The sequence below is a fragment of the Neopsephotus bourkii genome, unplaced genomic scaffold, assembly GCF_033783945.1.
Source record: "Neopsephotus bourkii isolate Nb327-2 ecotype Australia unplaced genomic scaffold, CSIRO-AGI_Nbou_v1 NB_735, whole genome shotgun sequence".
Lineage (NCBI taxonomy): Eukaryota > Metazoa > Chordata > Aves > Psittaciformes > Psittacidae > Neopsephotus > Neopsephotus bourkii.
In genome coordinates, this window is record NW_026901233.1 from 101,408 (window position 1) to 114,205 (window position 12,798).

Genomic DNA, 12,798 nt, shown 5'->3' on the forward strand with positions numbered 1-12,798 from the left:
TACTAAACATGAATGAGTTATTTCACACCATCCTTCTACTTATCAGTTGGTTTAGAGACAGAGCCTCCCAAACATCTGCTAGCTTGGGATGCTCCTTGTCTGCCCATCCTGCAATAAATTTTGCAGGAAGGTCACACTGTTTTAAATCTTTGCTAGTTATCATAAGAATTACAGATAGAGCTGGTTTCAGGTAGTTCTGTGATTACTGGGGCACCCAGCTGTGCCAAAGGTGAAAAGTACACTGTGAGGAAGACTGCTTACTTCATCTTGAAGACCCCTACTCACAAGAGGAAGACTGCTTACTTCTTCCTCAAGACCCCTGCCCACAATCTGCAGTGTGCAGACACCACAAGGAGGGGACTTATGATAATAAGTTCCTGGAGCTAGTTATAATATTCCCCACCTATACACGGGAATTATGAATATGTACGTGACTAATGCAATAGTTAAAGTATAAAAACCTGTAACAAATACTAATCACTTCCGCCTCTGGCTACGGTCATGCGCCCAGCGCTGTTGCTTTTGCTTTATTGACTTTGTCCCTCAATAAAACCTTGTTATCTTTAGAGGATTGAGTTCTTATTTCACACTACTTGGGAGAAAAGACCGACCCCACCTCACTACAATCTTTTTTCAGGCTGTAGATTTTCAAGCATGTCAGTGGGCAAATGCTACCGGCCACTGTTCTCTCTTAAAACCTGGGAGCCCCCGTTGACGGCGTCCCATACACACCGGGGACAAGCACCGGAGGCGCAGTACAGTTGAGCAGAGAGTGGTTCGGCCGCGCCGGGACCGCGGGGAAGGGTAGTCGGATTTGGCCGACCGGTGGAGAGACCCTCGGGTGAGGGCGGCCAGGGGCTCCGAGGGTCTGGCAGGGCAGGGATCGGAGATAGGACTAGCCCCACCACAATCCTACGCAGAACCTCCACACAGCATCTCCCATCAGCCGCAAAACCAGCCCGGAAGCGCCGCCACGCTCGTGACCTCTACAGCGCTCACCAATAGATTCACGGGGCATGTCGGCATTTTTACTTCCGGCGGCTCTCGTGTGCGGCTGGAGGCAGAATGCTGTTATGCTGTTGTTCATCTCCCTCCCCTTTTCTTTTTCCTCCCCCTTTCTTCACTCTGTGTTCCGCCAATGGGGTGTGCCGATACGGTGAGCCAATGAGTAGTGGCGTCTGATCGGTGGTCGGTTGGTCGTTAGGCAGGGAGTGAAGGAGCCCTCCAGATCAGCTCTGCTAGCCGAGGTTGAGCGTGGTGGGGTCATGGAGCATGTGACTGGGAAGTGTCGCTACTCCTGCCGCTAGTTCCGCAAGCCGCACTCTCCCGCGAGGCTGCCCTCGGCCTGCTGAGGTAAGGGGCAGCGAGGCGGGGTCGGGGCTGGGGCTGTGCCCAGGGAGCGGGGCCCAGCTTGGGGCGGGTGAAGGGGCTGCCGCGGCCTTGTGTGGGAGGAGAGGGGTGGTCTAGGCGGGGGTGAGTGGCACTGGGATAGGGGGGAGTCGAGGGCGTGAGGGTAGAGGGGTCCAGAGAGGCGGCACCGGGAGCGGCTGGGGAAAGATTGGGACTGTGGGGTGAGGGTAGTGCGAGGTCGGCTCGCGGGGAGAAAGCGACGTACTGAAGGTGAGAAGAGGATGCGGGGTCTGTGGGGGTGTGTAGAGAGAGATCAGGGTCAGAAAGGGCTGTGTGTGTGTGGGGTGGGGTGGGGTAGGTGGGGGGACTGAGGGTGGAGGGGCTGGAAGGGGAGAGGGCCTGGGGGGCAGGGGGCTGGCAGGGGGCTGAGGGGGCCTCGCTGAGGTGAGGAGGGTTTGGGGGGGGCTGGTGTGTGTGCTTTGGTTTTGGAGTCGCTGATGTGTGTGTGGGTTGGGGGGAGCTGCAGTGAGAGCTGGGGGCATGGTGACCGTTCAGGGCTATGGAGGCTTGTGAGGGGCGGTGGGGCGCATGAGAGAGCAGGAGAAACGCGGGTGTCTGTGTCCCCCCACATCCACCCTGTTTTTTGGGGGACGCCGAGGTGTGGTGGGGGAAGTGGGAGGGGAGCGTGCGTTTTGGGATGAGTGCTGTGCTGGGAGGAGCAAGACCAAAAGTTGTCTGAAATGGTAGTTCCCGTTTCACATTTCATCATCGCTGGGTAGGCGTTAGCCCTGCGTGTGTATGCGCAGAGGATGGAGCTGAACTGAGCTGCCGCCAGCCAGCCTGACTGATGCGTGTTTATTTATTTTATAGTTTAATCTTTAAATTGCTTGGTAGTTTTCTGCTTGGAGAACCCTTTGTGTGCCGGGGAGGGGCTGCTTGATACCTTTGCCCTTTAGTGAAGAGAAGAAAAAAAGAAAGAGGGGGAAAAAAATCATCCCAGTCCAAAACAGTTCCACTTCTGCAGTCCAGAATTAACTTCTCCCTATCAGATAGATTGATTGCATGTTTAGAAAGGCAAATCGTTGCTCTCCCCCCCAGCTCTTGCCTCAAAAAGGAGCTGGGATGAGCTGAGCCCTTGATGTCCTTTGCCCTTTCCCAGAGAGAGCAGCTGTCCTGCCAGGGAGTGTGTGTGCAGGTTCAGAACCGGCCTCTTCATTGAGGCACAAGAGTTGGTATGTTTATGGGTTGGTCTCTACTCCAGGCTTGGAAATGTGTTTTGATATCCAGTTGCAGGAAAGGATTCTTCCGCCCTCCTGGTTTTGTACACAAAGTACTCTCTTATCACTGGGGACATGGCCCTATGGGCAGAGAACAAATTCCAGGCAGCTCTTGAAGCAAAGTTTCTTCCTTAGATGGCTTCTGAAATTGGATACAGACCAATTCATTTTGTATATATTTTTTCCTTTCCTGTGAAGGTAAAGATATTTAGCTGAAAACATCTTGTGAATGTAATGCTTTGTAGTTGCTGTGTGCTTTTCTGAGATTTATATAAATTCAAGGAACTTGGAATTAAATGTATTTCTCCTTTTTTTTTTCTGATTTGTTCATAAAATGGAATGTTTTTGTATAACCTCTCCAATTATTTCCCTTTTTTTTGGGGGGGGTGGGAATGATGGGACGGACAGCACCACTCCATGGAGAGGAGAAAAATTTACTCTTGCCTGTTTTCAAATGCCATTGATACATTCTTTTGTGTGTGCTCTACCCAGGAACTAAGTATTTGACTTGATTAACTTAAAAAAAAAGTTGGCATTTTATCAAATGGATTTACTGATTTATTGGCAGTTAAAGGTGTGTGTTTGAGCACTTTCACATGGTTATGGTAGAAGGGCTTAAAATGTTGCATGGTGTGAGACCTGTACTGCCTTCTGTCTTGGCAGGGAAAGTCTCAGGCACCTTGTTTCCTTGCAAAGCATTAGCCTGAAGCTGTGTTACCTGTTTTTTTTCCTGTAGGAAGCTCCCTTGGTGGGTGGTCTGTGCCTGTGGGTGTGCACTCAGGGCTCTGCTGGAGCTGCTCCCTGAAGCAGTCACCCTCATGGTCTTCCTGTGTCTGTCCCCAAGGCAGAGCCATGTCTGTGCTACCATGTCTGTCCCTGTGTCTGCTCTTGCCAAGTTGTGTCTGGGGTTTGTGGAACTCAGCTCTTTTTATACAAAAATGCTTCAGGTCTCTTTGCTTCTACAAGAACTTGTCAGTCCTAAAGGAGGTAGTGCAGGAAGGGATAAGACTTGCCAGGGTCTGTCTTGTCTGTGTCCTCCCTGGAAAAGGGTGGTCTGGGCCTCTGTGGGGTTTGCTATGTACCTGTATTGTTGGGCTAGCAGGGACTTGAATCATGTTCAGACTTGTCTGAGTAAGTGCTGAGGGTTTGGTTTGTGACATTCACAGCAGACCCTGTTGCTCACACAGTGAACAATGCACTGGAGTTGGAGCATGCGCAAGCCCTTTGATTTCTGCACTCTGACTGGATCAGTTCCCGCCTGGTTTTTCCTTATTTCTGCTCTCAGCTGATGACAAGAGCCCTGGTCATGGAAACATTTGCTCCTTTGACAGGCTGGGAGCTGGTGATGTTACACTTAGTGTTTCACAATTGGTTTTACTCTTCAGTTCTGCTTTTAAAAATGAACTCTTGTCCCTATCCTTTTTTTTTTTTTTTTTTTTTTTTTTTTAAAGGCACCCAACCTATGGCTCGGGGTAAAGTGATTTTTTTAAATGTGCTACTTTTTGTTTTTAGGATGTTTTACCTAAATGTAATACCATTTTATCAGACTCTGGATGGGGGAAGAAAACGCAAAAAAAGCCCTGAAAACAAAAAACCCTCCAGCAGAGTGCTGGGCTTAATTTCTTCTTTTGTGTGTGGTAGACAACCTGTTTAAAATAATTTTATTTTCTACTTATGCTTTCATCAACTAAGTTCCCCAAACCACTTCTAGACAAACCAATGCATCTCACAGTGTCATGCAGTGTTCTTATGCTGTTCAGTAGAGCAGACAAATGTATTTCTCTAGGGTCAGTAAAGGCTAGTCATGTTAATCAGTACTGTACCAGCAGTGCTCCTGTTCCGTAACCCAGATGGACTGCTCACGACTGGTGGTGATTATTTTAACTGTGTAATTGTAACATGGCTGTGTGATGGCAGTGTTTCCTGCAGATATTTCAACATTAAAGGAAGGCATCTGTAATAATGAAGTGTCTCAAGTATAGGAACAAAACCAGGATTTTGGGGGCTCCCATGGGATGGGGAGTCTTGGTTTCAGTTAGTTTTAGATCCATGCAGTGACTAAGGCAAAAATGAAGAAGAGCTTTAAGTTACTGTGAAGAAATGGTAGTATTTTTTAAGTAATGTTTGAATCTTCTACAAGCTTTGTGATTGTTTTTTTTTTTTTTTTTTTTGGGTGGGGGAGGGGAACATGTTGTGTTGTGACTTAAGTCTTAACTGGGATGGTTTGATTACTTGGTGAAGGAATCCTTCTCTGAGGGTAAGAAATGCACAGGAGCTGGTTAATTACATTTTCTGAAATGAGTGAGTGAGGTTCCCTCCTGAGTTTAACCCCTCTTCCTCTTGAGCAACACCTGAATTTCAGGCTTGACTGTCTGTCTCATGGATTGAAATTCTTCCTTGGTATTAAGATTTAATGGTGGTAGATACATAGCAAGTAGTGATAGGTACTATTGCTTTCCTGTACATTGAAGCAAATAATACTTGGAAATATTTACATGGTGGTTGTTATTCTAATTATATTTTCTTGATGGGCCTCTAGTAAAGGTGGCTTGTCTGCTGTCTCTGTGGTGAGTCAGAACTGTAGGTATTTCAGTTGTAAAAGGCTGTGGAGAGAAACTGGTGTCTCCATAGCAGAGATTTCAGTGTTTTGTGATAAACTTGCATGTATTTTTAACCCATTAATTTAAACCAGTCTGCATGGCACTTTACAGGAATGATTTGTATGCAGCTTTTAAATATTTTCTTTTTCCTGCAAGAGAGATCAGCATGGAGAGAGCTGCTTTTTTTCTGAGGGTGCAGGGCGATGAAATTCTCCACCAAGTCTTATGTAATTTGTATGTCACTGATGCATGGTCGTAAAAATACTCTCAAGAATGTTCAAGGAAAAGCTGGTGTAGCCAGTTATCTGAAATCACAGGCATCCTAAACTGTATGGGCTTGTGCAGCCAGAGCCTTAATATGCTTGGGCAAAATGCTGTCTTCAGTATCCTACTGCAAGGAGGGGAGGAAGCTATTGGCGCCAGCGGTCTGGAGGCTGCTCTGGAGGGTATTCAGTTGTACCTGGAATTTCTAAGCCTATGTGAGAACCGGTGTTTTCCGGTGTATTTTCTAGTGCAACTGTTGGGTATTTAAAAATCTTAATTTGTCTGAGCCTGGGTGGTGGTGCAGGCTTCATCTGTGGATAGTTAAAGGTGATGCCAATTTGTAATATTTTACAAGCATGTATTAAAAAAATAAAAAGCAGCTTAAGTGCTAATAGTGAAAAAATTTGTTCAGCATGTTGTGTGTGTGAAGACAACAGGCTCACATGTTGGTCTGTATAGTCTTTGTCAGCTGCATGCTTTTAAAAAGCTGTTCTAATTTTTATGCTGTATGTGGAATGGTTAATCCCATAAAAACCTTGCACCTTTTTACAGATGAAATGCTGCTCTTCTGAACTTACTTGAGCAAAATACTTTTATAGATGGTATTAGCTCTGTGGCTCCAAGGGTAATGCAGTCCTTGCATGAGAAAGATCTTGCTTTGATCTAACAGCTTTCAAGATCCATTTCCAGTCATTGAGTTCTATTAACTCTGTTTATAATGGTGCCCTCAGACTTTTTTTCTGTTTATGTGACTCTTTAGGGTGTTAACATTTCTGTGTATGAGTTCCCTTTAATAAAATGAAGGAGTAATTGGGGTCAGGAAAGGAAATAATCCTGTTAGAAAATGCAGTTAATTATATTGGGTATTTTAGACTCCAAAATTCTTCCTTTTGATTCTTGAATGTTTTCCCCAGGCTGCAGCATGTAGAAAAATTCCCAAATTGCCACCAAAATATGACAGTGGGGCAGGGGCGTGTCTATCTGTACAGTTAATTTTGGGGGTGTGAAACAAGGGCAGCTGCAGGGTTGCTGGCCATAAGGGTTGTGGTGGAGAGGCTTCCCCAGTGAGCGGCCTCTACCTTCTCCTGCATTGTTGAAGGCACTGTCAGGGTGGTGATGTGAAGCATATATTACAGTTTACGTTGTCCCTGCCATATGGATGTGTGCAGTACTGCCATTGGCACTCATGCATTGAATTATTCTCTCAAAATCTGTAGGCAGCCTTTCTTCCCCTGTCTCCAAGAAAACCAAACTCATCTGATGGGTATTTCCTGCAGTGGCAGGAGCAAACTATTGATTGTATATTACATCTGTATTAGTAAACCAAAGTTTACATCTTTGGAAATGTTGTGGAAACACTGAAATATTAATTCTGCTGGTAGGTGCAAGAGTGTTTGTACTGGGTTCATGTGTGACTAAAATGTGTTCCTGCTTCTTTAGTAATAAAATTTACAGGCTTTGAAAGTAGAAAGTGTAGAAGGCTTCAGTATGTGTAAAAGAAGCTTTATCTCAACTATGTACTGAGGGAACCAGTGTTTTTCTCATGAACAGGGAGAAAGCATCTCCTTTCCTCTTGTGTTGTTTTGGATTTGCTCTGAGAAAATTAAGGCTATCCTCATTTGAGTGGTTGGTTTCAGGCCCTCAGCTGGGGATGCAACATCTGCAGGGTGTTGTGGTGGGGTGGTTAAATGGCTGTGGGTAATCAGGGGAGGAGGGAGGGGAAGCAAACACTGAACAAGCCACCTCTGCAAAGGTGTTTGTGGTTTTTTTTGTTTTTTTTTTTTTTTTTTTAAAGACTGACAGCTTTGCAGTATAGAAAAAGTAAAAAAGAATTTGCCTTCAGAGCAACATGAAGCTGCTAAAATTGTGTCACGGGCATGGCAAGGAAGGGTAATGTTACCCTCTGAAAAAGTCACCGCAATCCAGAGGCAGCCTGTCCCTGAAGGCTTGACAGCCTGTGCAGCAAGTTACTGGAGAGCTTGTGTTGGAAATACTGTGCTACTCTGAGTATCTTGATAGGAAATGAAAGGATGTGTAATTAAGAACTCCTAAAAAAACCCTATTAAATAGAAAACAATGTGAATGGAAACTTAATTATTAAATATAAAATGTTTAACTGCAGTTCATGGTGCATCTTCATTTTAAATACAGCACACATGAAAATGTTCCCCTCTCCTCGAGCACAGTCTTATCAGATTATCTGGGCATGAGTTCAGAGCCATAAAACTATATCCTGCTTACACCTTTCAGCCTGTCCTATGACCCCCTCTGTGTAAGCAAGTTGTACTAGGAGCTCCAAATTGCTAGTAAGTAGCTGGGTTTTATGCAGGCATGTTAGATCCAGGAGGAGCTAGATAAAGTTCCAAGAAGCTTTCCATTGGGAACGGTCTCCTGATAGCTGCCTTCCTCTGGGAGGAGATAACAGATCTAGTATCCTGCTGACTGTGGCAGTGACTGTATCCTGTGAAAAACAGTAATCTTTTGGGTAGACGTTACACCTTCAGTCTGTTATTTTCCATGTTCTGCAGGCTGTTGAGGATTGTGAAATGTCACTGTTGTCGTAACAGTGCACAGTGCTTGCTGCACCGACTGTTGAGTCAGGCCTTGCATGGTCTGAAGATGTAAGCCTATTTATAAAGTACTGCTATATCTTTAGATAGATGGATGAGATTAGCCATGCTGATGCAGGGAAGAGCTACAGTTGGATGCAGGAAAGGGAGTGGCTGTATAGGGGGAAACTAGCATCCTGCTCATGGCTGGGCTACAGTTAATTTAAATACCACTGGGTGAGCTCTAACTCTGGTTACAGTGTTTGGCTGCTTCCCATAGCTAGCTATCTTCTTGGTTTCATCTTGCAGCTAGGCACAGGCAGATACATTTATCCAAGCTGGATTGTTTGTCTGTAACAAGCAAGGGTGGTATTTTTGTGTGTAAAAGTTTACCTTTCTGAGCAGTCTTAAGCACTGAATGTGCTAGCCAGGTTTGAAGAGGAAAGCCTGTTCTCCTTGAAAGCTGATCTTTTTATTCCAGCCTGTGTGGTTTCTTGTCCTACCACTCAAGAAAGGACATGTGAGAATAAGCTAGTTTTGGAAATGAGAATAGCTGATAACTGCTATATCTTTTCTGGCTTCCTTCCTTGCTGTGGCCTGTCTCTGGGCACATGTCTGGGCCCTGTGCTGTAACTGTCCTGGTCTGATCTGTTTTATGCTCTCCATTTTGCTAGCAGCCCAGAAGGCTTCTGGCTTTCTAACTGGGATTTGAGGTGTCCTGCATTACTCAGGGCTGTTCTCTGTTGTGGGTGATGGTGGCAAATTAAATTGCTTTCCCCTGTGATTGGTGCTGGTACCAGAGTTTTAAATTCATTATGTGGTGAGAACAGAGTTGCCTTTGAGTTAGTCCTCATCCGGGGAAAAGAGATCAGAAGAGAAGTCAACTTTGTAGCTTTTTCCTGGTTTGCTGAGGAGTGCTCCTTAGAAGGCTTCAGGTTGTAGTCTTGAAATGCTGAATTTATTTCTGCAGTCTGTTCTGTCTGCTAGCTTCCCCTGCTTCACCCACCATAATATTTCTTCTCCCTTCTGTCTGTCCCTCCCTCTTCCCAGAAGCCTCATCTGATGGAGGTTTTGCTTGGTGTTCTGCTCTCACTTTGGTCTTCCTCATCCAGGATTCTTGTCTCTGTCTTTTGATGTTCCCTCCCATCTGTTCCTGCTTTTCTCCTATCTGAGATCATCCTGCATCTTCATCTCCTTCTCGAGATCGGGGCCTTGTTTTTGTGTGTTGAGAGGGAAGTGCTTGAAAAATGGAGTGAAGCTGTGGTAGCATCGAGGTGAAGGATTTGGGGGTGTGGAGACTTCTGCCAGGGATAAGAGTTTGGAGTGCTGTTAGCATTGGGGCTGCTGTTGTGTGTACTGCTAATAGCTTGTTACCTCTTCTGTATCCCTGTGACTAGCTGTTGTCTCTGGTTAGATCAGCTCTTTGAAGCTTTCTCTTTTATGGATTTGTTTCTGGATATGAATGATGGGTCTCCTTTTCATGACTGTTGTGGTTTAAGCCCAGCCAGACAGCTTGTGCACTCACTCCCAGTGAGTGGTGCTGGGCTGGAAGCAGTCGAGGCCCGCGTCTCCTGCTCCCAGAGGGATGGGGAGGAGAATCGAAAGAATGCAACTCCCATGAGTTGAGATAAGAACAGTCCAGCAGCCAATGTACAACACAAATCACCACCGCTACCACCAGCGACAACAATGATAAGAGAAAATAATAAGGGACGAGAATACTATACCACCCGCCGAAAACGAGTCTGACCCAGAAGACCCTTCTGGGTAACTCCCAGTTACATCCTGGGCATGACGTGCTGTGGTATGGAATACCTCTTTGGTCAGTTTGGGTCAGGTGTCCTGTCTCTGCTTCCTCCTGGCTTCCTCTCCTCCCTGGCAGAGCATGAGGCTCACAAAGTCCTTGGCCAAACCAAAACATCATTGTTATCAGCACTGTTCCTAGGCTGAAAGTCAAAACACAGCACTGCACCAGCTACCAAGAAAGAGAAAAAATGACTGCTACTGCTAAAACCAGGACAATGACATTACCAGTAATAGTTGTAGGCAGAATTTACTCTTACAGAGTAGTGTAAGTAATTGAAATCTGCAAGAATCCTTTGGAGAGTCTCTTCAGGGCTGTTATGTCGTACATCTGGTGCTAATTTACTTGATGCAGTTTGTAGCAGAGAAGAGTGCATGGGAGGTCTTCTGGCAGTGTTGCATGCTTAGTATTGCATAACAGCCTGGCTTCCCCCTGAACCTCCTGCTGCTTGCTGGAGCATGCGAGCTGCAGGCTGCCTGGCTTGCTCTAGAATTCTACTTCATGTTAGCATGCATTTGCTTGTGTTTACAGAAAAAGTGATTGTTCTGATGTGGATGCATTTCGGCACAGTAACCCAGTTCTCTGCAAAAGGATGTGGGAGCACGTCAGCAGTAAGTGGGGTACATAACATCATATAATAGTTAGGTTGGAAAGGACCTTAAGATCATCTAGTTCTAACCCCCCTGCCATGTGCAGGGACACCACACACTAAACCATGCCACCCAAGGCTTCATCCAACCTGGACTTGAACACTGCCAGGGACTGAGCTTTCACAACCTCCTTGGGCAACCCATTCCAGTGCCTCACCACCCTAACTGTAAAGAATTTCTTCCTTATATCCAGTCTAAGCTTCCCCTGTTTAAGTTTTAACCCATTACCCATTGTCCTGTCATTACAGTCCCTAATGAATACTCCATCCCCAGTATCCCTATAGCCACCCTTCAGATACTGGAAGGCTGCTATGAAGTCTCCACGCAGCCATCTCTACTCCAGGCTGAACAGCCCCAACTTTCTCAGCCTGTTTTCATACGGGAGGTGCTCCAGTCCCCTTATAATCCTTGTGGCCCTCCTCTGGACTTGTTCCAACAATTCCATGTCCTTCTTATGAATGAGGACACCAGAACTGCACACAGTATTCCAAGTTAGGTCTCACGAGAGCAGAATAAAGGGGCAGGATCACCTCCTTCGACCTGCTGGTGACGCTCCTTTTGATGCAGCCCAGGATATGGTTGGCTTTCTGGGCTGCGAGTGCACACTGCTGGCTCATGTTCATTTTCTCATCAACCAACAACCCCAAGTCCTTCTCTGCAGGGCTGCTCTGAATCTCTTCTTTGCCTAGCCTGTAGCTGTGCCTGGGATTGCTCCGACCCAGGTGTAGGACCTTGCACTTGGCATGGTTAAACTTCATGAGGTTGGCATCAGCCCAAGTTACAAGTGTGTTGAAGTCCCTCTGGATGGCATTCCTTCCCTCCAGCGTATCAACCGAACCACACAGCTTGGTGTCATCGGCAAACTTGCTGAGGGCGCACTCAGTCCCACTGTCCATGTCGCAAACAAAGTTGTTGAACAAGACCTGTCCCAACACTGATCCCTGAGGGACACCACTCATTACTGATCTCCAGTTGGACATTGAGCCATTGACCTCAGCATTTTGTGTGCGGCCATCTAGCGAGCTCTTTACCCACTGAGTGCTCCATCTATCAAACTGTTGACTCTCAGATTTAGAGACAAGGATGTTATGTGGGACAGTGTCTAATGCTCTGGCACAGGGAAGGTAGCTGGGCCTGGTGGGATTCATCTGCTTGAAGCCTAGCAAGGATGGTGTGTGTATGAGTAATTTGATATGTGCACAGAATGTAAGTACTTGTTGGTGCAAGTATGCAGCCTGTGGTTTTAGAAGTTTTTTCTGAAAACAGCATTCAACCCCTCCACCACTGCAGTAAGGAGCTTCAGTAGAAATCCAATCCTAGCAACCAGGGAAGCTTTTGAAAGGAACCTAGCAACTGCTACTGTGGTTCAATTTGCAGATTTGTTACTTATTTTTAGTCTAAGGATTGTAGCATTTTTCTTTACATTGTACAGAGGTAGTCTGCATATGGCTGTAGAGAGAAAGGTGAAGGGAGTCATGGATCAGTGACAATATTAGTTGAAATGATAATGGTAATGCTACTGTGGGCTTTGCAGCAAGCAGTCCTCTGGGAATGTGGTGCATGACTGGAATATATTTGGTGGTGTGTGCATTTGGTGTTTGTGGGTAACCTGAGCTCACCTGTAAAGAATTTTGTTACCCAGATCCTTTCTTGACCTAACTTGCTTTTGTCAACACTCACACCAAATGACTAAGGAGCGATGCTGTCTGCAAGGGGAGTTGTGTAAAATGTTCATGCAGTTTTTTTTTTCAGGTCGCCTTTAAGTTGAACTTCAAAGAAGGTAGTTGGCTTTATGGTTGAACCTATGAACATTTTTATGTGCAGGGTGGAGTGAACTTTTGGAGAATATTGCAGTTTTCCCACTGTTATAAAAAGTTATGATCCTCATGATTCAAGTTCTGTAGGTGGATGCAAGAGATGGATGCAGAGGTCTGGAAGCATGTTTGTTGTGAATTCAGATGTGCCAGTGGAGTTAATGCTGTCCTTTGTGTTCCTAGCTCACTGGAATGGGTTCAGAAAGTTGCTTGTGCTCTTTCTGGGTCTTCCTAAGAAACCTGCACCTGTGTTACTTGCAGAACAGGCAGACCATTTTCATGGTAAAGGAACTTGGCAGGGGGAGCCTTGAAACATGGCTGAGAGGAATGCTTTTTTCCAATGCAGCATTTCAAACTGTTCTTAAAATGTGGTGCTTCAGAGTGGAAAAGAGACTGTAAGTCAGTTTATAACCTTCTTTCTTTCTGTGGGCTTTTTTTGTGGCCCAAGCAAAGTGAGTTAAAAAAACCCAAGTGGCTGCCTCTTGAATGA

The 12,798-nt window shown here is 45.8% G+C and overlaps 1 protein-coding gene across 2 annotated transcripts in view; it reads left to right on the forward strand.

Annotated features, from left to right (window-relative positions):
* The first annotated feature begins 1,216 nt into the window (after positions 1-1,216).
* Positions 1,217-12,798, forward strand: part of LOC133212692 (ankyrin repeat domain-containing protein 11-like) — a 198,807-nt gene continuing 187,225 nt past the window's right edge. The window contains exon 1 of one of the 2 annotated variants that reach the window (XM_061354378.1): positions 1,217-1,353. The gene's annotated coding sequence lies outside the window, so the exon portion shown is untranslated. Of the gene's footprint in view, positions 1,354-10,306; positions 10,465-12,798 lie in introns of those variants that run through there. The other variant, XM_061354377.1, reaches the window with a different exon arrangement.